General features: G+C 41.8%; 1 long non-coding RNA gene across 1 annotated transcript in view; it reads left to right on the top strand.

Moving 5' to 3' along the window:
* LOC118936767 (uncharacterized) overlaps positions 1-26,160 on the top strand; it is an 85,201-nt gene extending 59,041 nt beyond the window's left edge. Inside the window, exon 2 of the long non-coding RNA XR_016488754.1 lies at positions 24,238-26,160. This is a non-coding gene — a long non-coding RNA (uncharacterized LOC118936767). The remainder of the gene's footprint in view (positions 1-24,237) is intronic.

Raw genomic sequence — 26,160 nt, 5'->3', positions numbered from 1 at the left:
AAGCTGGTGAAGTTGCTACCCAACAGGAACAACCATGACAACAACAACAAGCTGGTGAAGTTGCTACCCAACAGGAACAACCATGACAACAACAACAACAAGCTGGTGAAGTTGCTACCCAACAGGACAACCATGACAACAACAACAACAACAAGCTGGTGAAGTTGCTACCCAACAGGAACAACCATGACAACAACAACAACAAGCTGGTGAAGTTGCTACCCAACAGGAACAACCATGACAACAACAACAAGCTGGTGAAGTTGCTACCCAACAGGAACAACCATGACAACAACAACAACAAGCTGGTGAAGTTGCTACCCAACAGGAACAACCATGACAACAACAACAACAAGCTGGTGAAGTTGCTACCCAACAGGAACAACCATGACAACAACAACAAGCTGGTGAAGTTGCTACCCAACAGGACAACCATGACAACAACAACAACAAGCTGGTGAAGTTGCTACGCAACAGGAACAACCATGACAACAACAACAACAAGCTGGTGAAGTTGCTACGCAACAGGAACAACCAATATGTTTAAGTTATATATTCTACCAAGTGTTAATGTGATTGTAGAGGGTGGGTCCCAAAGACCCTCCCCATTAGTGATTAAGGGGACTTGAAGATTCATCTGTTTTGCTGCAGGCCTTATAATAGATACTGTTTCTATGTGTCTAAAACTCTGCCACTATACGTTGTACAAGCCATCTATATTAGTCTTTGTGGTTAGGCCCTGGTTGATGTGAGAGTGGGCTTGCAGGCTGGGTCTGAGTCTATATTAGTCTTTGTGGTTAGGCCCTGACTGTTGTGAGAGTGGGCTTGCAGGCTGGGTCTGAGTCAGACTGAAACTAGATAAAGAGAAGTAACCACTGTCTGGTTTTGACATGTTGATATTGTGTGACAGTGGTCAATGCTAATGAATTCAGAGAAGCTACTGTACCAGGTTACTTTATAAGGTAACCTCAGCTTATTGATACACACACATTGACGTAGGTGATCATACCACCAGGTAGTGATCACATGTATATAATCAGCTGTGCCCTTAGGTGGGGTGCAGAACTTACTCTGAAACATACATGCTGTGTTCCCGTTGTCAACTTCTGTCTGCAACCACATTAATAAATGAACAATTTATTTACTTAAAGATATTGTCTGATTGCTGATTTCACCAATAAGCAAATGATTGACAAGGAACAAGGAACCTGCCCCGACATCACCACCATGAATGTTATATAGTCTACCAAGTGTTAATGTCACTACCATGAATGTAGAAGTTATATAGTCTACCAAGTGTTGATGTCACTACCATGGATGTAGAAGTTATATAGTCTACCAAGTGTTAATGTCACTACCATGGATGTAGAAGTTATATAGTCTACCAAGTGTTAATGTCACTACCATGAATGTAGAAGTTATATAGTCTACCAAGTGTTAATGTCACCACCATGAATGTAGAAGTTATATAGTCTACCAAGTGTTAATGTCACTACCATGGATGTAGAAGTTATATAGTCTACCAAGTGTTAATGTCACCACCATGGATGTTTAAGTTATATAGTCTACCAAGTGTTAATGTCACTACCATGGATGTAGAAGTTATATAGTCTACCAAGTGTTAATGTCACTACCATGGATGTTTAAGTTATATAGTCTACCAAGTGTTAATGTCACCACCATGGATGTTTAAGTTATATAGTCTACCAAGTGTTAATGTCACTACCATGAATGTTTAAGTTATATAGTCTACCAAGTGTTAATGTCACTACCATGGATGTAGAAGTTATATAGTCTACCAAGTGTTAATGTCACTACCATGAATGTAGAAGTTATATAGTCTACCAAGTGTTAATGTCACTACCATGGATGTAGAAGTTATATAGTCTACCAAGTGTTAATGTCACTACCATGGATGTTTAAGTTATATAGTCTACCAAGTGTTAATGTCACCACCATGAATGTTTAAGTTATATATTCTACCAAGTGTTAATGTCACCACCATGGATGTAGAAGTTATATAGTCTACCAAGTGTTAATGTCACTACATGAATGTTTAAGTTATATAGTCTACCAAGTGTTAATGTCACTACCATGAATGTTTAAGTTATATAGTCTACCAAGTGTTAATGTCACCACCATGGATGTAGAAGTTATATAGTCTACCAAGTGTTAATGTCACTACCATGGATGTTTAAGTTATATAGTCTACCAAGTGTTAATGTCACCACCATGGATGTAGAAGTTATATAGTCTACCAAGTGTTAATGTCACTACCATGAATGTTTAAGTTATATAGCCTACCAAGTGTTAATGTCACCCCCATGGATGTAGAAGTTATATAGTCTACCAAGTGTTAATGTCACTACCATGAATGTTTAAGTTATATATTCTACCAAGTGTTAATGTCACTACCATGAATGTAGAAGTTATATAGTCTACCAAGTGTTAATGTCACTACCATGAATGTAGAAGTTATATAGTCTACCAAGTGTTAATGTCACCACCATGAATGTTTAAGTTATATAGTCTACCAAGTGTTAATGTCACTACCATGAATGTAGAAGTTATATAGTCTACCAAGTGTTAATGTCACTACCATGGATGTTTAAGTTATATAGTCTACCAAGTGTTAATGTCACCACCATGAATGTTTAAGTTATATAGTCTACCAAGTGTTAATGTCACTACCATGGATGTTTAAGTTATATAGTCTACCAAGTGTTAATGTCACCACCATGAATGTTTAAGTTATATATTCTACCAAGTGTTAATGTCACTACCATGGATGTAGAAGTTATATAGTCTACCAAGTGTTAATGTCACTACCATGGATGTAGAAGTTATATAGTCTACCAAGTGTTAATGTCACCACCATGGATGTAGAAGTTATATAGTCTACCAAGTGTTAATGTCACTACCATGGATGTAGAAGTTATATAGTCTACCAAGTGTTAATGTCACCACCATGAATGTTTAAGTTATATAGTCTACCAAGTGTTAATGTCACCACCATGGATGTAGAAGTTATATAGTCTACCAAGTGTTAATGTCACCACCATGAATGTTTAAGTTATATAGTCTACCAAGTGTTAATGTCACTACCATGGATGTAGAAGTTATATAGTCTACCAAGTGTTAATGTCACTACCATGAATGTAGAAGTTATATAGTCTACCAAGTGTTAATGTCACCACCATGGATGTAGAAGTTATATAGTCTACCAAGTGTTAATGTCACTACCATGGATGTAGAAGTTATATAGTCTACCAAGTGTTAATGTCACCCCCATGGATGTAGAAGTTATATAGTCTACCAAGTGTTAATGTCACCACCATGAATGTTTAAGTAATATAGCCTACCAAGTGTTCATTTCTATCCTACTGTGATACTTGTGAGTTGATGTGATGTCATTGATGATTTCTAACAGATTTCCACACAGTGGAGTCCCTGCAGATTGTGAAAAACAGGATGTGTCACACACTGTGGTCACACCCAAACAGCTCTTTGCTGTCCGCCCAGACTTAACACTAAGTCACACAAGACAAGTTTGTATCAGTGGAATAAAACTAGCATTTAACAACAGACAATTCTCTAAGTAATAAAACAGTATAGCATGTCTCATTTACCACCATATCTGTTGAGTTGACTTGGGTAACAGACCTCTAGCTTCTACAACACAGAAAGTTAGAGGTGACTTTCCCAAGTTAGTCACTGACAATTAGGTAAGATACTATAGGACACTATGTGTAACTGCTGCTCTGTCAGCAGTTTCCTTTGGAGTTGTTCTGATGTCAGTGTTTCCTTCTGATTTGCTTAACAGTTTGCCACATAATTGAAGTAAGGAAGTAATGAGATAGAAATCATATAGCCTAGCAGTATTTCTCACTCTTCAGTCCTCTCTTCATGACAGTAGACTTGTTTCACTCAGTGGAGCCCCAGTTAGTGAACGATATGATACCTGCAGTAATATTGATGATCCTGTTCCGGAGCACAGGTAAGATTCGAAATTGTAAGATATATTACAATTTGTGTGGCTAGTAAAATAACATACAACTGGAAGCAGACAGTAAAAATGTGTCTCAAAGCAGGACAATGATGTGATCACCTGTAAATGTACTTTACTGTAGTCTAACTGTCCATCTGCGGACAGGCACTAATATCAGTTAAGGTGTGATGGTCAGTCTTATAAGAACCAAGGTAAGACCCAAATGCAGACAACAGGTTTCAGGCAAAGACAGGTCAAGGCAGGGAGGGGTCGATAGTCCAGAGTAAGGGGGCAAAGGTACAGGACGGCAGGCATCCTAAGGGTAGGCAGAGATCTGTAATCCAGAGGAGGGCAGAGGTACAGATCAGCAAGCAGGCTCAGGGTCAGGCAGGTGGGCTCAGAGTCAGGACAGGCAGAGTGGTCAGGCAGGTGGGCTCAGAGTCAGGACAGGCAGAGTGGTCAGGCAGGTGGGCTCAGTCAGGACAGGCAGAGTGGTCAGGCAGGTGGGCTCAGAGTCAGGACAGGCAGAGTGGTCAGGCAGGTGGGCTCAGAGTCAGGACAGGCAGAGTGGTCAGGCAGGTGGGCTCAGAGTCAGGACAGGCAGAGTGGTCAGGCAGGTGGGCTCAGAGTCAGGAAAGGCAGAGTGGTCAGGCAGGTGGGCTCAGAGTCCGGACAGGCAGAGTGGTCAGGCAGGTGGGCTCAGAGTCAGGACAGGCAGAGCGGTCAGGCAGGTGGGCTCAGAGTCAGGACAGGCAGAGTGGTCAGGCAGGCGGGCTCAGAGTCAGGACAGGGTCAGGCAGGTGGGCTCAGGGTCAGGCAGGTGGGTTCAGGGTCAGGACAGGCAGAGTGGTCAGGCAGGTGGGCTCAGAGTCAGGACAGGCAGAGTGGTCAGGCAGGTGGGCTCAGGGTCAGGCAGGTGGGCTCAGAGTCAGGACAGGCAGAGTGGTCAGGCAGGCGGGCTCAGAGTCAGGACAGGCAGAGTGGTCAGGCAGGCGGGCTCAGAGTCAGGACAGGCAGAGTGGTCAGGCAGGTGGGCTCAGGGTCAGGCAGGTGGGCTCAGAGTCAGGACAGGCAGAGTGGTCAGGCAGGTGGGCTCAGAGTCAGGACAGGCAGAGTGGTCAGGCAGGTGGGCTCAGGGTCAGGCAGGTGGGCTCAGAGTCAGGACAGGCAGAGTGGTCAGGCAGGCGGGCTCAGAGTCAGGACAGGCAGAGTGGTCAGGCAGGCGGGCTCAGAGTCAGGACAGGCAGAGTGGTCAGGCAGGTGGGCTCAGAGTCAGGACAGGCAGAGTGGTCAGGCAGAGTGGTCAGGCAGGTGGGCTCAGAGTCAGGACAGGCAGAGCGGTCAGGCAGGTGGGCTCAGAGTCAGGACAGGCAGAGTGGTCAGGCAGGTGGGCTCAGAGTCAGGACAGGCAGAGTGGTCAGGCAGGTGGGCTCAGAGTCAGGACAGGCAGAATGGTCAGGCAGGTGGGCTCAGAGTCAGGACAGGCAGAGCGGTCAGGCAGGTGGGCTCAGAGTCAGGACAGGCAGAGTGGTCAGGCAGGTGGGCTCAGAGTCAGGACAGGCAGAGTGGTGAAACAGATCAGGGTGTGACACAATGTTCTCCCTAAGCTGCAGATAAATCAGCCAATAGCGAGAAGCACGAGATTGAACTTCGTTCAATTTTCTAGAGCAGCTGGTCACCAACCGGTTGGTATGGTGTTGATATGGTGCAGTCATAGTAACCAGGAGTGGTATGGTGTTGATATTTTGTAGTCATAGTAACCAGGAGTGGTATGGTGTTGATATGGTCTAGTCATAGTAACCTGGAGTGGTATGATGTTGATATCTCTGGCGTACCGTTGGACATTATGTATTATTGACCTATATGGAGAATGTAGCTGTTTGATCTCTATGGAGAATGCAGCTGGGATCATGTTCCTGAATTCCCAGAATTCCCTGTTAGGGTGAAAGAGGTTGAGGAGTCAAGGATCAGGGCTGTACAGTAAGTCTCCTATGTGGAGGTGATGAAGAGAGTTGAAGGGAAAAGAGGCCACAGTTCTGAAGAAGAGATGGAGGTGGATGAACCACAACCAGTTGTAAATGTTGTACGTCAATCAAGTGATCTGGAAACACTTATTGTGGAGAAGGTGGATTTTGTAGCATTTACAGCCACAGTTATTAATTGTCAATCATCCAAAAAAAAACTTCGCTTTAGATCTCCGTTCTAGTTTTCCCTGTTAACACTATCACTGTTCTAGAGTTTTCCCTGTTCACACCATCTCTGTTCTAGAGTTTTCCCTGTTCACACCATCACTGTTCTAGAGTTTATCCTGTTAACACCATCACTGTTCTAGAGTTTCTCCTGTTAACACCATCACTGTTCTAGAGTTTCCCCTGTTAACACATCACCGTTCTAGAGTTTTCCCTGTTAACACATCACCGTTCTAGAGTTTACCCTGTTAAGACCATCACTATTCCAGAGTTTCCCCTGTTAACACATCACTGTTCTAGAGTTTCCTCTGTTAACACCATCACTGTTCTAGAGTTTCCCCTGTTAACACCATCACTGTTCTAGAGTTTTCCCTGTTCACACCATCTCTGTTCTAGAGTTTCTCCTGTTAACACCATCACTGTTCTAGAGTTTCCCCTGTTAACACCATCACTGTTCTAGAGTTTCTCCTGTTAACACCATCACTGTTCTAGAGTTTCCCCTGTTAACACCATCTCTGTTCTAGAGTTTCCCCTGTTAACACCATCTCTGTTCTAGAGTTTCCCCTGTTAACACCATCTCTGTTCTAGAGTTTCCCCTGTTAACACCATCACTGTTCTAGAGTTTTCCCTGTTAACACCATCACTGTTCTAGAGTTTATCCTGTTAACACCATCTCTGTTCTAGAGTTTTCCCTGTTAACACCATCTCTGTTCTAGAGTTTCTCCTGTTAACACCATCACTGTTCTAGAGTTTTCCCCTGTTAACACCATCACTGTTCTAGAGTTTCTCCTGTTAACACCATCTCTGTTCTAGAGGTTTCCCTGTTAACACCATCACTGTTCTAGAGTTTCTCCTGTTAACACCATCACTGTTCTAGAGTTTCCCCTGTTAACACCATCTCTGTTCTAGAGGTTTCCCTGTTAACACCATCACTGTTCTAGAGTTTTCCCTGTTAACACCATCTCTGTTCTAGAGTTTCTCCTGTTAACACCATCACTGTTCTAGAGTTTCTCCTGTTAACACCATCACTGTTCTAGAGTTTCTCCTGTTAACACCATCACTGTTCTAGAGTTTCTCCTGTTAACACCATCTCTGTTCTAGAGGTTTCCCTGTTAACACCATCACTGTTCTAGAGTTTCTCCTGTTAACACCATCACTGTTCTAGAGTTTATCCTGTTAACACCATCTCTGTTCTAGAGTTTTCCCTGTTAACACCATCTCTGTTCTAGAGTTTCTCCTGTTAACACCATCACTGTTCTAGAGTTTTCCCCTGTTAACACCATCACTGTTCTAGAGTTTCTCCTGTTAACACCATCTCTGTTCTAGAGGTTTCCCTGTTAACACCATCACTGTTCTAGAGTTTTCCCTGTTAACACCATCACTGTTCTAGAGTTTCTCCTGTTAACACCATCACTGTTCTAGAGTTTCTCCTGTTAACACCATCTCTGTTCTAGAGGTTTCCCTGTTAACACCATCACTGTTCTAGAGTTTCTCCTGTTAACACCATCACTGTTCTAGAGTTTTCCCTGTTAACACTATCACTGTTCTAGAGTTTCTCCTGTTAACACCATCACTGTTCTAGAGGTTTCCCTGTTAACACCATCACTGTTCTAGAGTTTTCCCTGTTAACACCATCACTGTTCTAGAGTTTCTCCTGTTAACACCATCACTGTTCTAGAGTTTCTCCTGTTAACACTATCACTGTTCTAGAGTTTCTCCTGTTAACACATCTCTGTTCTAGAGTTTTCCCTGTTAACACCATCACTGTTCTAGAGTTTCTCCTGTTAACACATCTCTGTTCTAGAGGTTTCCCTGTTAACACCATCTCTGTTCTAGAGTTTCACCTGTTAACACCATCTCTGTTCTAGAGGTTTCCCTGTTAACACCATCACTGTTCTAGAGTTTCACCTGTTAACACCATCTCTGTTCTAGAGTTTCTCCTGTTAACACCATCACTGTTCTAGAGTTTCTCCTGTTAACACCATCACTGTTCTAGAGTTTCTCCTGTTAACACCATCACTGTTCTAGAGTTTCTCCTGTTAACACCATCACTGTTTCTAGAGTTTCCCCTGTTAACACTATCACTGTTCTAGAGTTTCTCCTGTTAACACCATCACTGTTCTAGAGTTTCTCCTGTTAACACCATCACTGTTCTAGAGTTTCCCCTGTTAACACCATCACTGTTCTAGAGTTTCTCCTGTTAACACCATCACTGTTCTAGAGTTTCCCCTGTTAACACCATCACTGTTCTAGAGTTTCCCCTGTTAACACCATCACTGTTCTAGAGTTTATCCTGTTAACACCATCACTGTTCTAGAGTTTCTCCTGTTAACACCATCACTGTTCTAGAGTTAACGCATCGGAGTAGGATTCTATTGAAGCATATATGGATCTGTTCCAGTTACTTTGAACTGGATTGTGTTTACAGCTGTAGGAGTAGGATTCTATTGCATTTATAAGTGGATAAACAGGTTCATGTCAAGCCCTGCATGTTTCTTTCAAAAGTCTCATGGAATGTAGGTCTACGTTGAACACCACACATTGGCTGCTACTGTAGACTGAATGACAGAACAGCTGTTTACATGTTATGGGATGTAGGTCTACGTTGAACACCACACATTGGCTGCTACTGTAGACTGAATGACAGAACAGCTGTTTACATGTTATGGGATGTAGGTCTACGTTGAACACCACACATTGGCTGCTACTGTAGACTGAATGACAGAACAGCTGTTTACATGTTATGGGATGTAGGTCTACGTTGAACACCACACATTGGCTGCTACTGTAGACTGAATGACAGAACAGCTGTTTACATGTTATGGGATGTAGGTCTACGTTGAACACCACACATTGGCTGCTACTGTAGACTGAATGACAGAACAGCTGTTTACATGTTATGGGATGTAGGTCTACGTTGAACACCACACATTGGCTGCTACTGTAGACTGAATGACAGAACAGCTGTTTACATGTTATGGGATGTAGGTCTACGTTGAACACCACACATTGGCTGCTACTGTAGACTGAATGACAGAACAGCGGTTTACATGTTATGGGATGTAGGTCTACGTTGAACACCACACATTGGCTGCTACTGTAGACTGAATGACAGAACAGCTGTTTACATGTTATGGGATGTAGGTCTACGTTGAACACCACACATTGGCTGCTACTGTAGACTGAATGACAGAACAGCTGTTTACATGTTATGGGATGTAGGTCTACGTTGAACACCACACATTGGCTGCTACTGTAGACTGAATGACAGAACAGCTGTTTACATGTTATGGGATGTAGGTCTACGTTGAACACCACACATTGGCTGCTACTGTAGACTGAATGACAGAACAGCTGTTTACATGTTATGGGATGTAGGTCTACGTTGAACACCACACATTGGCTGCTACTGTAGACTGAATGACAGAACAGCTGTTTACATGTTATGGGATGTAGGTCTACGTTGAACACCACACATTGGCTGCTACTGTAGACTGAATGACAGAACAGCTGTTTACATGTTATGGGATGTAGGTCTACGTTGAACACCACACATTGGCTGCTACTGTAGACTGAATGACAGAACAGCGGTTTACATGTTATGGGATGTAGGTCTACGTTGAACACCACACATTGGCTGCTACTGTAGACTGAATGACAGAACAGCTGTTTACATGTTATGGGATGTAGGTCTACGTTGAACACCACACATTGGCTGCTACTGTAGACTGAATGACAGAACAGCTGTTTACATGTTATGGGATGTAGGTCTACGTTGAACACCACACATTGGCTGCTACTGTAGACTGAATGACAGAACAGCTGTTTACATGTTATGGGATGTATTTTTTCCATAGTTTTTGATGGTAGGTCACTCTGGTAGATCTACATTATGATCAAATAGCCACAGTAGCCCACTTGTCCACTGTTAACTGTAACTTAAAGGGGGTACAGCCTCAGTGTTCACAGTAAACACACACTGTTAGAACTGTAAGTTAAAGGGGGTACAGCCTCAGTGTTCACAGTAAACACACACTGTTAGAACTGTAACTTAAAGGGGGTACAGCCTCAGTGTTCACAGTAAACACACACTGGATGTTGTACAGAATTTTCACAACATTACAGTTTGCGCTCAACAGACCTGAAATCTGCTCAGTGACGGAGAAAGTTAGAGGGAACATTGGTGATGGTGTCATGCATCTGACTGTTGTATATTCAGTGTGTCAATGATTGATTGTATCTGTCTCTATGTAAAGGAAGGAGAGTATATATTATATTTAATATTGGTCTTATGTTAGAGCAGGAGAAGGGAGGGGTGTAGATGCTAGAGGTCTGTTACTTGAGTCAAGATCAACGGTCCTGATGCTACATGGTAGGAAGAGAGAGAACAAGAGAGGGGGGGGGGGGGGGGGTGAGAGAAAGGGAGTGAGGTGTTAAAAGACAGAGGGCTGACATAGTAACATACAGTCAACTGAATATAGTCAACAGTCAACCAGTAACCTCTTCCACTATTGGCTCAGCTCAGCTTGACCGTGACCTATGGAACTGAGGGATTGAGATAAACAAAAATTGATGTAAGCTAATAAATTAAATGATATATAATCTCCTCTGTAAAGAAATGTTCATCTTTCCACATTGTGACTTTTGTGGTGAGGTCTTGTTGAGAAATGTCACACCATTTCTCAGCGCTCAATGTCTCAACACTGTTTCTCAAGAGAACCACAACCATTTGTCCTGCTCGTCTCTCACAGTTTAGTTCAGTCTACTGCTAAATAACAGGATATGGAACCAAGAGTCAGTCATGTAGACAAAGGGGAAGTGTTCTAGCAGAGGGAGCAAGTCTCATCAGAACATCATGTGACTTTAGTTAAATACGTAGATACACTAGATAAACATAAGACTTTAGTTAAGTACGTAGATACACTAGATAAATATAACAGCCATTTTTCCACCATAGACCGAAGTCAGTCAATATATATCTTTACTTATTAGGTGGAGGCACTGCATCAAATCACATTTTACTGGTCACATACACATGGTATCAGATGTTACTGGTCACATACACATGGTATCAGATGTTACTGGTCACATACACATGGTATCAGATGTTAATGGTCACATGGTATCAGATGTTACTGGTCACATACACATGGTATCAGATGTTAATGGTCACATGGTATCAGATGTTACTGGTCACATACACATGGTATCAGATGTTACTGGTCACATACACATGGTATCAGATGTTACTGGTCACATACACATGGTATCAGATGTTACTGGTCACATACACATGGTATCAGATGTTAATGGTCACATGGTATCAGATGTTACTGGTCACATACACATGGTATCAGTTGTTAATGGTCACATACACATGGTATCAGATGTTAATGGTCACATACACATGGTATCAGATGTTACTGGTCACATACACATGGTATCAGATGTTACTGGTCACATACACATGGTATCAGATGTTACTGGTCACATACACATGGTATCAGATGTTACTGGTCACATACACATGGTATCAGATGTTACTGGTCACATACACATGGTATCAGATGTTAATGGTCACATACACATGTTTAGCAGATGTTATTGGTCACATACACATGGTATCAGATGTTAATGGTCACATACACATGGTATCAGATGTTACTGGTCACATACACATGGTATCAGATGTTACTGGTCACATACACATGGTATCAGATGTTAATGGTCACATACACATGTTTAGCAGATGTTATTGGTCACATACACATGGTATCAGATGTTAATGGTCACATACACATGGTATCAGATGTTACTGGTCACATACACATGGTATCAGATGTTAATGGTCACATACACATGGTTATCAGATGTTAATGGTCACATACACATGGTATCAGATGTTAATGGTCACATACACATGGTTATCAGATGTTAATGGTCACATACACATGGTATCAGATGTTAATGGTCACATACACATGGTATCAGATGTTAATGGTCACATACACATGGTATCAGATGTTACTGGTCACATACACATGGTATCAGATGTTAATGGTCACATACACATGGTATCAGATGTTAATGGTCACATACACATGGTATCAGATGTTAATGGTCACATACACATGGTATCAGATGTTACTGGTCACATACACATGGTATCAGATGTTACTGGTCACATACACATGGTATCAGATGTTACTGGTCACATACACATGGTATCAGATGTTACTGGTCACATACACATGGTATCAGATGTTACTGGTCACATACACATGGTATCAGATGTTACTGGTCACATACACATGGTATCAGATGTTACTGGTCACATACACATGGTATCAGATGTTACTGGTCACATACACATGGTATCAGATGTTACTGGTCACATACACATGGTATCAGATGTTAATGGTCACATACACATGGTATCAGATGTTACTGGTCACATACACATGGTATCAGATGTTAATGGTCACATACACATGGTATCAGATGTTACTGGTCACATACACATGGTATCAGATGTTACTGGTCACATACACATGGTATCAGATGTTAATGGTCACATACACATGGTATCAGATGTTACTGGTCACATACACATGGTATCAGATGTTACTGGTCACATACACATGGTATCAGATGTTACTGGTCACATACACATGGTATCAGATGTTAATGGTCACATACACATGGTATCAGATGTTACTGGTCACATACACATGGTATCAGATGTTAATGGTCACATACACATGGTATCAGATGTTAATGGTCACATACACATGGTATCAGATGTTAATGGTCACATACACATGGTATCAGATGTTAATGGTCACATACACATGGTATCAGATGTTACTGGTCACATACACATGGTATCAGATGTTAATGGTCACATACACATGGTTATCAGATGTTAATGGTCACATACACATGGTATCAGATGTTAATGGTCACATACACATGGTATCAGATGTTAATGGTCACATACACATGGTATCAGATGTTACTGGTCACATACACATGGTATCAGATGTTAATGGTCACATACACATGGTATCAGATGTTAATGGTCACATACACATGGTATCAGATGTTACTGGTCACATACACATGTTATCAGATGTTACTGGTCACATACACATGGTATCAGATGTTACTGGTCACATACACATGGTATCAGATGTTACTGGTCACATACACATGGTATCAGATGTTAATGGTCACATACACATGGTATCAGATGTTACTGGTCACATACACATGGTATCAGATGTTACTGGTCACATACACATGGTATCAGATGTTACTGGTCACATACACATGGTATCAGATGTTACTGGTCACATACACATGGTATCAGATGTTACTGGTCACATACACATGGTATCAGATGTTACTGGTCACATACACATGGTATCAGATGTTACTGGTCACATACACATGGTATCAGATGTTAATGGTCACATACACATGGTATCAGATGTTACTGGTCACATACACATGGTATCAGATGTTAATGGTCACATACACATGATATCAGATGTTACTGGTCACATGGTATCAGATGTTACTGGTCACATGGTATCAGATGTTACTGGTCACATGGTATCAGATGTTACTGGTCACATACACATGGTATCAGATGTTAATGGTCACATACACATGGTATCAGATGTTAATGGTCACATACACATGGTATCAGATGTTACTGGTCACATACACATGGTATCAGATGTTAATGGTCACATACACATGGTATCAGATGTTACTGGTCACATACACATGGTATCAGATGTTACTGGTCACATACACATGGTATCAGATGTTAATGGTCACATACACATGGTATCAGATGTTACTGGTCACATACACATGGTATCAGATGTTACTGGTCACATACACATGGTATCAGATGTTACTGGTCACATACACAGGGTATCAGATGTTAATGGTCACATACACATGGTATCAGATGTTACTGGTCACATACACATGGTATCAGATGTTAATGGTCACATACACATGGTATCAGATGTTAATGGTCACATACACATGGTATCAGATGTTAATGGTCACATACACATGGTATCAGATGTTAATGGTCACATACACATGGTATCAGATGTTACTGGTCACATACACATGGTATCAGATGTTAATGGTCACATACACATGGTATCAGATGTTAATGGTCACATACACATGGTATCAGATGTTACTGGTCACATACACATGGTATCAGATGTTACTGGTCACATACACATGGTATCAGATGTTAATGGTCACATACACATGGTATCAGATGTTACTGGTCACATACACATGGTATCAGATGTTAATGGTCACATACACATGGTATCAGATGTTATTGGTCACATACACATGGTATCAGATGTTAATGGTCACATACACATGGTATCAGATGTTAATGGTCACATACACATGGTATCAGATGTTAATGGTCACATACACATGGTATCAGATGTTAATGGTCACACACACATGGTATCAGATGTTACTGGTCACATACACATGGTATCAGATGTTAATGGTCACATACACATGGTATCAGATGTTAATGGTCTCATACACATGGTATCAGATGTTACTGGTCACATACACATGGTATCAGATGTTATTGGTTACATACACATGGTATCAGATGTTAATGGTCACATACACATGGTATCAGATGTTACTGGTCACATACACATGGTATCAAATGTTATTGGTCACATACACATGGTATCAGATGTTACTGGTCACATACACATGGTATCAGATGTTAATGGTCACATACACATGGTATCAGATGTTACTGGTCACATACACATGGTATCAGATGTTAATGGTCACATACACATGGTATCAGATGTTAATGGTCACATACACATGGTATCAGATGTTACTGGTCACATACACATGGTATCAGATGTTATTGGTCACATACACATGGTATCAGATGTTACTGGTCACATACACATGGTATCAGATGTTAATGGTCACATACACATGGTAGCAGATGTTAATGGTCACATACACATGGTATCAGATGTTACTGGTCACATACACATGGTATCAGATGTTAATGGTCACATACACATGGTATCAGATGTTAATGGTCACATACACATGGTATCAGATGTCAATGGTCACATACACATGGTATCAGATGTTAATGGTCACATACACATGGTATCAGATGTTACTGGTCACATACACATGGTATCAGATGTTACTGGTCACATACACATGGTATCAGATGTTACTGGTCACATACACATGGTATCAGATGTTACTGGTCACATACACATGGTATCAGATGTTACTGGTCACATACACATGGTATCAGATGTTAATGGTCACATACACATGGTATCAGATGTTACTGGTCACATACACATGGTATCAGATGTTAATGGTCACATACACATGGTATCAGATGTTAATGGTCACATACACATGGTATCAGATGTTACTGGTCACATACACATGGTATCAGATGTTAATGGTCACATACACATGGTATCAGATGTTAATGGTCACATACACATGGTATCAGATGTTACTGGTCACATACACATGGTATCAGATGTTAATGGTCACATACACATGGTATCAGATGTTACTGGTCACATACACATGGTATCAGATGTTAATGGTCACATACACATGGTATCAGATGTTACTGGTCACATACACATGGTATCAGATGTTAATGGTCACATACACATGGTATCAGATGTTACTGGTCACATACACATGGTATCAGATGTTAATGGTCACATACACATGGTATCAGATGTTACTGGTCACATACACATGGTATCAGATGTTAATGGTCACATACACATGGTATCAGATGTTACTGGTCACATACACATGGTATCAGATGTTAATGGTCACATACACATGGTATCAGATGTTACTGGTCACATACACATGGTATCAGATGTTACTGGTCACATGGTATCAGATGTTACTGGTCACATGGTATCAGATGTTACTGGTCACATACACATGGTATCAGATGTTACTGGTCACATACACATGGTATCAGATGTTACTGGTCACATACACATGGTTAGCAGATGTTAATGGTCACATACACATGGTATCAGATGTTACTGGTCACATACACATGGTATCAGATGTTAATGGTCACATACACATGGTATCAGATGTTAATGGTCACATACACATGGTTAGCAGATGTTAATGGTCACATACACATGGTATCAGATGTTACTGGTCACATACACATGGTATCAGATGTTACTGGTCACATACACATGGTATCAGATGTTAATGGTCACATACACATGGTATCAGATGTTAATGGTCACATACACATGGTATCAGATGTTACTGGTCACATACACATGGTATCAGATGTTAATGGTCACATACACATGGTATCAGATGTTAATGGTCACATACACATGGTATCAGATGTTACTGGTCACATACACATGGTATCAGATGTTACTGGTCACATACACATGGTATCAGATGTTACTGGTCACATACACATGGTATCAGATGTTATTGGTCACATACACATGGTATCAGATGTTACTGGTCACATACACATGGTATCAGATGTTAATGGTCACATACACATGGTATCAGATGTTAATGGTCACATACACATGGTATCAGATGTTACTGGTCACATACACATGGTATCAGATGTTACTGGTCACATACACATGGTATCAGATGTTAATGGTCACATACACATGGTATCAGATGTTAATGGTCACATACACATGGTATCAGATGTTACTGGTCACATACACATGGTATCAGATGTTACTGGTCACATATACATGGTATCAGATGTTACTGGTCACATACACATGGTATCAGATGTTACTGGTCACATACACATGGTATCAGATGTTACTGGTCACATACACATGGTATCAGATGTTACTGGTCACATACACATGGTATCAGATGTTACTGGTCACATGGTATCAGATGTTACTGGTCACATACACATGGTATCAGATGTTAATGGTCACATACACATGGTATCAGATGTTACTGGTCACATACACATGGTATCAGATGTTAATGGTCACATACACATGGTATCAGATGTTACTGGTCACATACACATGGTATCAGATGTTACTGGTCACATGGTATCAGATGTTACTGGTCACATGGTATCAGATGTTACTGGTCACATACACATGGTATCAGATGTTACTGGTCACATACACATGGTATCAGATGTTACTGGTCACATACACATGGTTAGCAGATGTTAATGGTCACATACACATGGTATCAGATGTTACTGGTCACATACACATGGTATCAGATGTTAATGGTCACATACACATGGTATCAGATGTTAATGGTCACATACACATGGTTAGCAGATGTTAATGGTCACATACACATGGTATCAGATGTTACTGGTCACATACACATGGTATCAGATGTTAATGGTCACGTACACATGGTATCAGATGTTAATGGTCACATACACATGGTATCAGATGTTAATGGTCACATACACATGGTATCAGATGTTAATGGTCACATACACATGGTATCAGATGTTACTGGTCACATACACATGGTATCAGATGTTACTGGTCACATACACATGGTATCAGATGTTAATGGTCACATACACATGGTATCAGATGTTACTGGTCACATACACATGGTATCAGATGTTAATGGTCACATACACATGGTATCAGATGTTACTGGTCACATACACATGGTATCAGATGTTACTGGTCACATACACATGGTATCAGATGTTACTGGTCACATACACATGGTATCAGATGTTAATGGTCACGTACACATGGTATCAGATGTTAATGGTCACATACACATGGTATCAGATGTTAATGGTCACATACACATGGTATCAGATGTTAATGGTCACATACACATGGTATCAGATGTTACTGGTCACATACACATGGTATCAGATGTTACTGGTCACATACACATGGTATCAGATGTTAATGGTCACATACACATGGTATCAGATGTTACTGGTCACATACACATGGTATCAGATGTTAATGGTCACATACACATGGTATCAGATGTTACTGGTCACATACACATGGTATCAGATGTTACTGGTCACATACACATGGTATCAGATGTTACTGGTCACATACACATGGTATCAGATGTTAATGGTCACATACACATGGTATCAGATGTTACTGGTCACATACACATGGTATCAGATGTTAATGGTCACATACACATGGTATCAGATGTTAATGGTCACATACACATGGTATCAGATGTTAATGGTCACATACACATGGTATCAGATGTTACTGGTCACATACACATGGTATCAGATGTTACTGGTCACATACACATGGTATCAGATGTTAATGGTCACATACACATGGTATCAGATGTTACTGGTCACATACACATGGTATCAGATGTTACTGGTCACATACACATGGTATCAGATGTTACTGGTCACATACACATGGTATCAGATGTTAATGGTCACATACACATGGTATCAGATGTTACTGGTCACATACACATGGTATCAGATGTTACTGGTCACATACACATGGTATCAGATGTTACTGGTCACATACACATGGTATCAGATGTTAATGGTCACATACACATGGTATCAGATGTTAATGGTCACATACACATGGTATCAGATGTTACTGGTCACATACACATGGTATCAGATGTTACTGGTCACATACACATGGTATCAGATGTTAATGGTCACATGGTATCAGATGTTACTGGTCACATACACATGGTATCAGTTGTTAATGGTCACATACACATGGTATCAGATGTTAATGGTCACATACACATGGTATCAGATGTTACTGGTCACATACACATGGTATCAGATGTTACTGGTCACATACACATGGTATCAGATGTTAATGGTCACATACACATGGTATCAGATGTTACTGGTCACATACACATGGTATCAGATGTTACTGGTCACATACACATGGTATCAGATGTTAATGGTCACATACACATGTTTAGCAGATGTTATTGGTCACATACACATGGTATCAGATGTTAATGGTCACATACACATGGTATCAGATGTTACTGGTCACATACACATGGTATCAGATGTTACTGGTCACATACACATGGTATCAGATGTTAATGGTCACATACACATGTTTAGCAGATGTTATTGGTCACATACACATGGTATCAGATGTTAATGGTCACATACACATGGTATCAGATGTTACTGGTCACATACACATGGTATCAGATGTTAATGGTCACATACACATGGTTATCAGATGTTAATGGTCACATACACATGGTATCAGATGTTAATGGTCACATACACATGGTTATCAGATGTTAATGGTCACATACACATGGTATCAGATGTTAATGGTCACATACACATGGTATCAGATGTTAATGGTCACATACACATGGTATCAGATGTTACTGGTCACATACACATGGTATCAGATGTTAATGGTCACATACACATGGTATCAGATGTTAATGGTCACATACACATGGTATAAGATGTTAATGGTCACATACACATGGTATCAGATGTTACTGGTCACATACACATGGTATCAGATGTTACTGGTCACATACACATGGTATCAGATGTTACTGGTCACATACACATGGTATCAGATGTTACTGGTCACATACACATGGTATCAGATGTTACTGGTCACATACACATGGTATCAGATGTTACTGGTCACATACACATGGTATCAGATGTTACTGGTCACATACACATGGTATCAGATGTTACTGGTCACATACACATGGTATCAGATGTTACTGGTCACATACACATGGTATCAGATGTTAATGGTCACATACACATGGTATCAGATGTTACTGGTCACATACACATGGTATCAGATGTTAATGGTCACATACACATGGTATCAGATGTTACTGGTCACATACACATGGTATCAGATGTTACTGGTCACATACACATGGTATCAGATGTTAATGGTCACATACACATGGTATCAGATGTTACTGGTCACATACACATGGTATCAGATGTTACTGGTCACATACACATGGTATCAGATGTTACTGGTCACATACACATGGTATCAGATGTTAATGGTCACATACACATGGTATCAGATGTTACTGGTCACATACACATGGTATCAGATGTTAATGGTCACATACACATGGTATCAGATGTTAATGGTCACATACACATGGTATCAGATGTTAATGGTCACATACACATGGTATCAGATGTTAATGGTCACATACACATGGTATCAGATGTTACTGGTCACATACACATGGTATCAGATGTTAATGGTCACATACACATGGTTATCAGATGTTAATGGTCACATACACATGGTATCAGATGTTAATGGTCACATACACATGGTATCAGATGTTAATGGTCACATACACATGGTATCAGATGTTACTGGTCACATACACATGGTATCAGATGTTAATGGTCACATACACATGGTATCAGATGTTAATGGTCACATACACATGGTATCAGATGTTACTGGTCACATACACATGTTATCGGATGTTACTGGTCACATACACATGGTATCAGATGTTACTGGTCACATACACATGGTATCAGATGTTACTGGTCACATACACATGGTATCAGATGTTAATGGTCACATACACATGGTATCAGATGTTACTGGTCACATACACATGGTATCAGATGTTACTGGTCACATACACATGGTATCAGATGTTACTGGTCACATACACATGGTATCAGATGTTACTGGTCACATACACATGGTATCAGATGTTACTGGTCACATACACATGGTATCAGATGTTACTGGTCACATACACATGGTATCAGATGTTACTGGTCACATACACATGGTATCAGATGTTACTGGTCACATACACATGGTATCAGATGTTACTGGTCACATACACATGGTATCAGATGTTACTGGTCACATGGTATCAGATGTTACTGGTCACATGGTATCAGATGTTACTGGTCACATGGTATCAGATGTTACTGGTCACATACACATGGTATCAGATGTTAATGGTCACATACACATGGTATCAGATGTTAATGGTCACATACACATGGTATCAGATGTTACTGGTCACATACACATGGTATCAGATGTTAATGGTCACATACACATGGTATCAGATGTTACTGGTCACATACACATGGTATCAGATGTTACTGGTCACATACACATGGTATCAGATGTTAATGGTCACATACACATGGTATCAGATGTTACTGGTCACATACACATGGTATCAGATGTTACTGGTCACATACACATGGTATCAGATGTTACTGGTCACATACACATGGTATCAGATGTTAATGTGAGTGTAGCCAAATGCTTGTGCTTCTAGTTCCGACAGTGCAGTAATATCTGACAAGTAATCAAACAATTTCTCAGCAACTACCTAACACACAAATGTAGAGATGCCGCTACTGTCCCATATGTACATATAAATATATGGATGAGCAATGGCCGAACGGCATGGGCAAGATGCAGTAGATGGTATAGAGTACAGTCTATACATATGAGATGAGCAATGTAGGGTATGTAAACATTATTAAAGTGACTAGTGAAACCTTTATTAAATCCATTTATTAAAGTGGCCAGAGATTTGAGTCTGTATGTTGACAGCAGCCTCTCTATGTTAGTGATGGCTGTTTAACAGTCTAATGGCCTTGAGATATAAGTTGTTTTTCATTCTCTCGGTCCCTGCTTTGATGCACCTGTATTGATCTCGCCTTCTGGATGATAGCGGGGTGAACAGGCAGTGGCTCGGGTGGTTGTTGTACTTGATGATCTTTATGGCCTCCCTGTGACATTGGGTGGTGTAGGTGTCCTGGAGGGCAGGTAGTTTGCCCCCGGTGATGCGTTGTGCAGACCTCACTACGCTCTGGAGAGCCTTATGGTTGAGAGCGGTCCAGTTGCCGTACCAGGTGGTGATACAGCCCGACAGGATGCTCTCGATTGTGCATCTGTAAAGATTTTGAGGGTTTTAGGTGACAAGCCAAATTTCTTCAGTGGACCATTTCAGTTTGTCCGTGATGTCGTGACGCCGAGGAACTTTCTCCGCTACTGTCCCATCGATTAACCTTTATTTTACCTTTATTTAACCAGGCAAGTCAGTTAAGAACAAATTCTTATTTTCAATGACAGCCTAGGAACAGTGGGTTAACTGCCTGTTCAGGGGTAGAACGACAGATTTGTACCTTGTCAGCTCGGGGTTTTGAACTTGCAACCTTCCAGTTACTAGTCCAACACTCTAGTCCAACACTAGGCTACCCTGCCACCCCACTAGGCTACCCTACCGCCTCTGTGCTGTTTCCTGAAGTCCACGATCATCTCCTTTGCTTTGTTGACGTTGAGTGAGAGGTGGGGGTTTTTTCACCACACTTTCCTGCTCTCACCTGCTCCCTGTAGGCTGTCTCGTCGTTGTTTGTAATCAAGCCCACTACTGTTGTATCGTCTGCAAACTTGATGACCGAGTTGGAGGCCACGCAGTCATGGGTGAACAGGGAGTACAGGAGGGGGCTGAGCACGCACCCTTGTGGGGCCACAGTGTTGAGGATCAGTGAAGTAGAGATGTTGTTTCCTACCTTCACCACCTGGGAGCGACCTGTCAGAATGTCCAGGACCCAATTGCACAGGGCGGGGTTGAGACCCAGGGCCTTAAGCTTAGTGATGAGCTTGGAGGGTACTATGGTGTTGAAGGCTGAGCTGTAGTCAATGAACAGCAGTCTTACATGGGTATTCCTCTTGTCCTGATGGGATAGGGCAGTGTGCAGTGTGATGACGATTGCATCGTCTGTGGACCTGTTGGGGCGATCTTCAAACTGAAGTGGGTCTAGGGTGTCAGGTAAGGTGGAGGTGAAATGATCTAGTCTCTCAAAGCACTTCATGATGACAGAAGTGAGTGCTACGGGGCGATAGTCATTTAGTTCAGTTACCTTAGCTTTCTTGGGAACAGGAACAATGGTGGCCATCTTGAAGCACGTGGGGACAGCAGACTGGGATAGGGATTGATTGAATATGTCCGTAAACGCCCCAGCCAGCTGGTCTGCTCATGTGTAACGGATGTGAAACGGCTAGCTTAGTTAGCGGTGCGCGCTAAATAGCGTTTCAATCAGTGACGTCACTTGCTCTGAGACCTTGAAGTAGTAGTTCCCCTTGCTCTGCAAGGGCCGCGGCTTTTGTGGCGCGATGGGTAACGATGCTTCGAGGGTGACTGTTGATGTGTGCAGAAGGTCCCTGGTTCGCGCCCGGGTATGGGCGAGGGGACGGTTTAAAATTATACTGGTCTGCACATGCTCTGAGGACCCGGCTAGGGATGCCGTCTAGGCCAGCAGCCCTGCGAGGGTTAACACGTTTAAATGTCTTACTCACGTCGGCCACAGAGAAGGAGAGGGGGAACCCGGAGTCCTTGGTAACGAGCCGTGTCGGTGGCATTGTATATCCTCAAAGCGGGCGAAGAAGGTGTTTAGCTTGTCTGGTGGCAAGATGTCGGTGTCTCAAGACGTCGGTGTCTCAAGATGTCGGTGTCTCAAGATGTCGGTGTCTCAAGATGTCGGTGTCTCAAGATGTCAGTGTCTGTGATGTGGCTGGTTTTCTTTTTGTAATCCGTGATGGCCTGAAGACCCTGCCACATACGTCTCCTGTCTGGGCCGTTGAATTGCAACTTAATTTTTTCCCTATACCGACATTTTGCTTCTTTGATTGATTGTTCCTTTCGTTTTTGACCTCGACATTGTTGCTGGATCGATCCTTTCATAGTTAACATGCTGTCTCTGCTAGCTAGCTAATGCTAACGGCGCTAGCCTCATATCTGGGTGCCTCACTCTATTTCCCGAGAGAGCAGCATACTGATGAGTCAACTTTATAATAATCTGTAAAATTGTAATTCAGAATTCTGTTTTATATGCTCAGTCACACCAACAGATGTACACAGACATGTTGTTGACCTGTATACGTACTGTCACTTTGTGTGTCTCTCTTTCAGATCTGCCTGACAGCCTCACCCAGAAGACACTGGGCCTTTCTAGACTGACAAAGCAGAGATGGGTGGCTGACAAGGAAACATAAAACACAACACACATTATCCACAATGTAAATACGTTGTAATGACTTGTTAATTTCATGTTTTGCTGCATTTTATTTGAGTATTGGAGAGATCTACTCCTTCATGTCCGTTCTCAATCTACAGAATTACTCTCCATATCAAATTAAAGGGGGATTGATAATATTGTAAAGGACTAAGGCTTCATGTTTACAGTTTGAGGAAATGATGTGCTTTTTATCTGAGTTGAAAACATGCCTCTCTCTCCCACACACACAATGAACATGACTCACACACATTGTCAATAAGAATTTGTTCTTGACTGACTTGCCGAGTTAAATATAATACAATTTTTTTTTAAATATACCACCACAGACAGATGCTGGCACTTAACCCACTCAGTGAGCTGTATACCACCACAGACAGATAGATGCTGGCACTTAACCCACTCAGTGAGCTGAATACCACCACAGATAGATGCTGGCACTTAACCCACTCAGTGAGCTGTATACCACCACAGACAGATGCTGGCACTTAACCCACTCAGTGAGCTGTATACCACCACAGACAGATAGATGCTGGCACTTAACCCACTCAGTGAGCTGAATACCACCACAGACAGATGCTGGCACTTAACCCACTCAGTGAGCTGTATACCACCACAGACAGATGCTGGCACTTAACCCACTCAGTGAGCTGTATACCACCACAGACAGATAGATGCTGGCACTTAACCCACTCAGTGAGCTGTATACCACCACAGATAGATGCTGGCACTTAACCCACTCAGTGAGCTGTATACCACCACAGACAGATGCTGGCACTTAAACCACTCAGTGAGCTGAATACCACCACAGACAGATGCTGGCACTTAACCCACTCAGTGAGCTGTATACCACCACAGACAGATGCTGGCACTTAAACCACTCAGTGAGCTGAATACCACCACAGACAGATGCTGGCACTTAAACCACTCAGTGAGCTGTATACCACCGTAAGCAAACAGGAAACCGCTCATCCAGAGGTGTTCCTAATGGCCGGGGATGCAGGGAAACTCAAATCACTTTTACCTCATTTCTACCAGCATGTTAAATGTGCAACCAGAGGGGGAAAAACTGTAGACCCCCTTTCCTCCACACACAGAGACGCGTACAAAGCTCTCCCTCTAGACCCCCTTTCCTCCACACACAGAGACGCGTACAAAGCTCTCCCTCGCCCTCCATTTGGCAAATCTGACCATCATTCTATCCTCCTGTTTGCTGCTTACAAGCAGGAAGCACAAGTGACTGGGTCAGTACAGAACATCACTGGGGCCAAGCTTCCTGCCATCCAGGACCTCTATATCTGGCGGTATCAGAGGAAGGTCCTAAATATTGTCAAAGACTCCAGCCACCCTAGTCATGGACTGTTCTCTCTGCTACTGAAGGGTTCAAGTTGATTCTGGGGGTCTTCTAAAGACCCCACTATTGATTATGTTGTTATTCATTTGCTTACGTGTCATTGTACTTATACTCACTGTATAGCTGAATATTGAGACCTCTCTGTGTGTAGCTCTCTGCCAAAACCGCAGACCCGCGTCTGTGAGAAGAGGTGAGAAAAGGGCCTGTGGATGACAGCGAGACAGAGTGACTGTCTGTTTTTCTCTGAAACCAGGGCAGATTTACATACTGCTGAGACAGGTTCTCAGAAACCTTGTGTTTAGAATAACTGGGTCTTTAAACTGCACATGCAGGGTTTGACAACAAGAGGTTTGATCTATAGAAGATCCTGTCTTTCTTTAGTTCACAACTCAGGAGAGACATCAGTTGTATGTTGATCTTTGACTTCTGTCAACAGCTGTATTCTAAATAAAATATCTTAATTTTA

The sequence above is a fragment of the Oncorhynchus mykiss genome, chromosome 19 (genome assembly GCF_057628025.1).
Source record: "Oncorhynchus mykiss isolate SJ-2025 chromosome 19, ASM5762802v1, whole genome shotgun sequence".
Lineage (NCBI taxonomy): Eukaryota > Metazoa > Chordata > Actinopteri > Salmoniformes > Salmonidae > Oncorhynchus > Oncorhynchus mykiss.
Note: the sequence above shows the minus strand (reverse complement) of the source record. Positions and strands in the feature narration are given on the sequence as shown.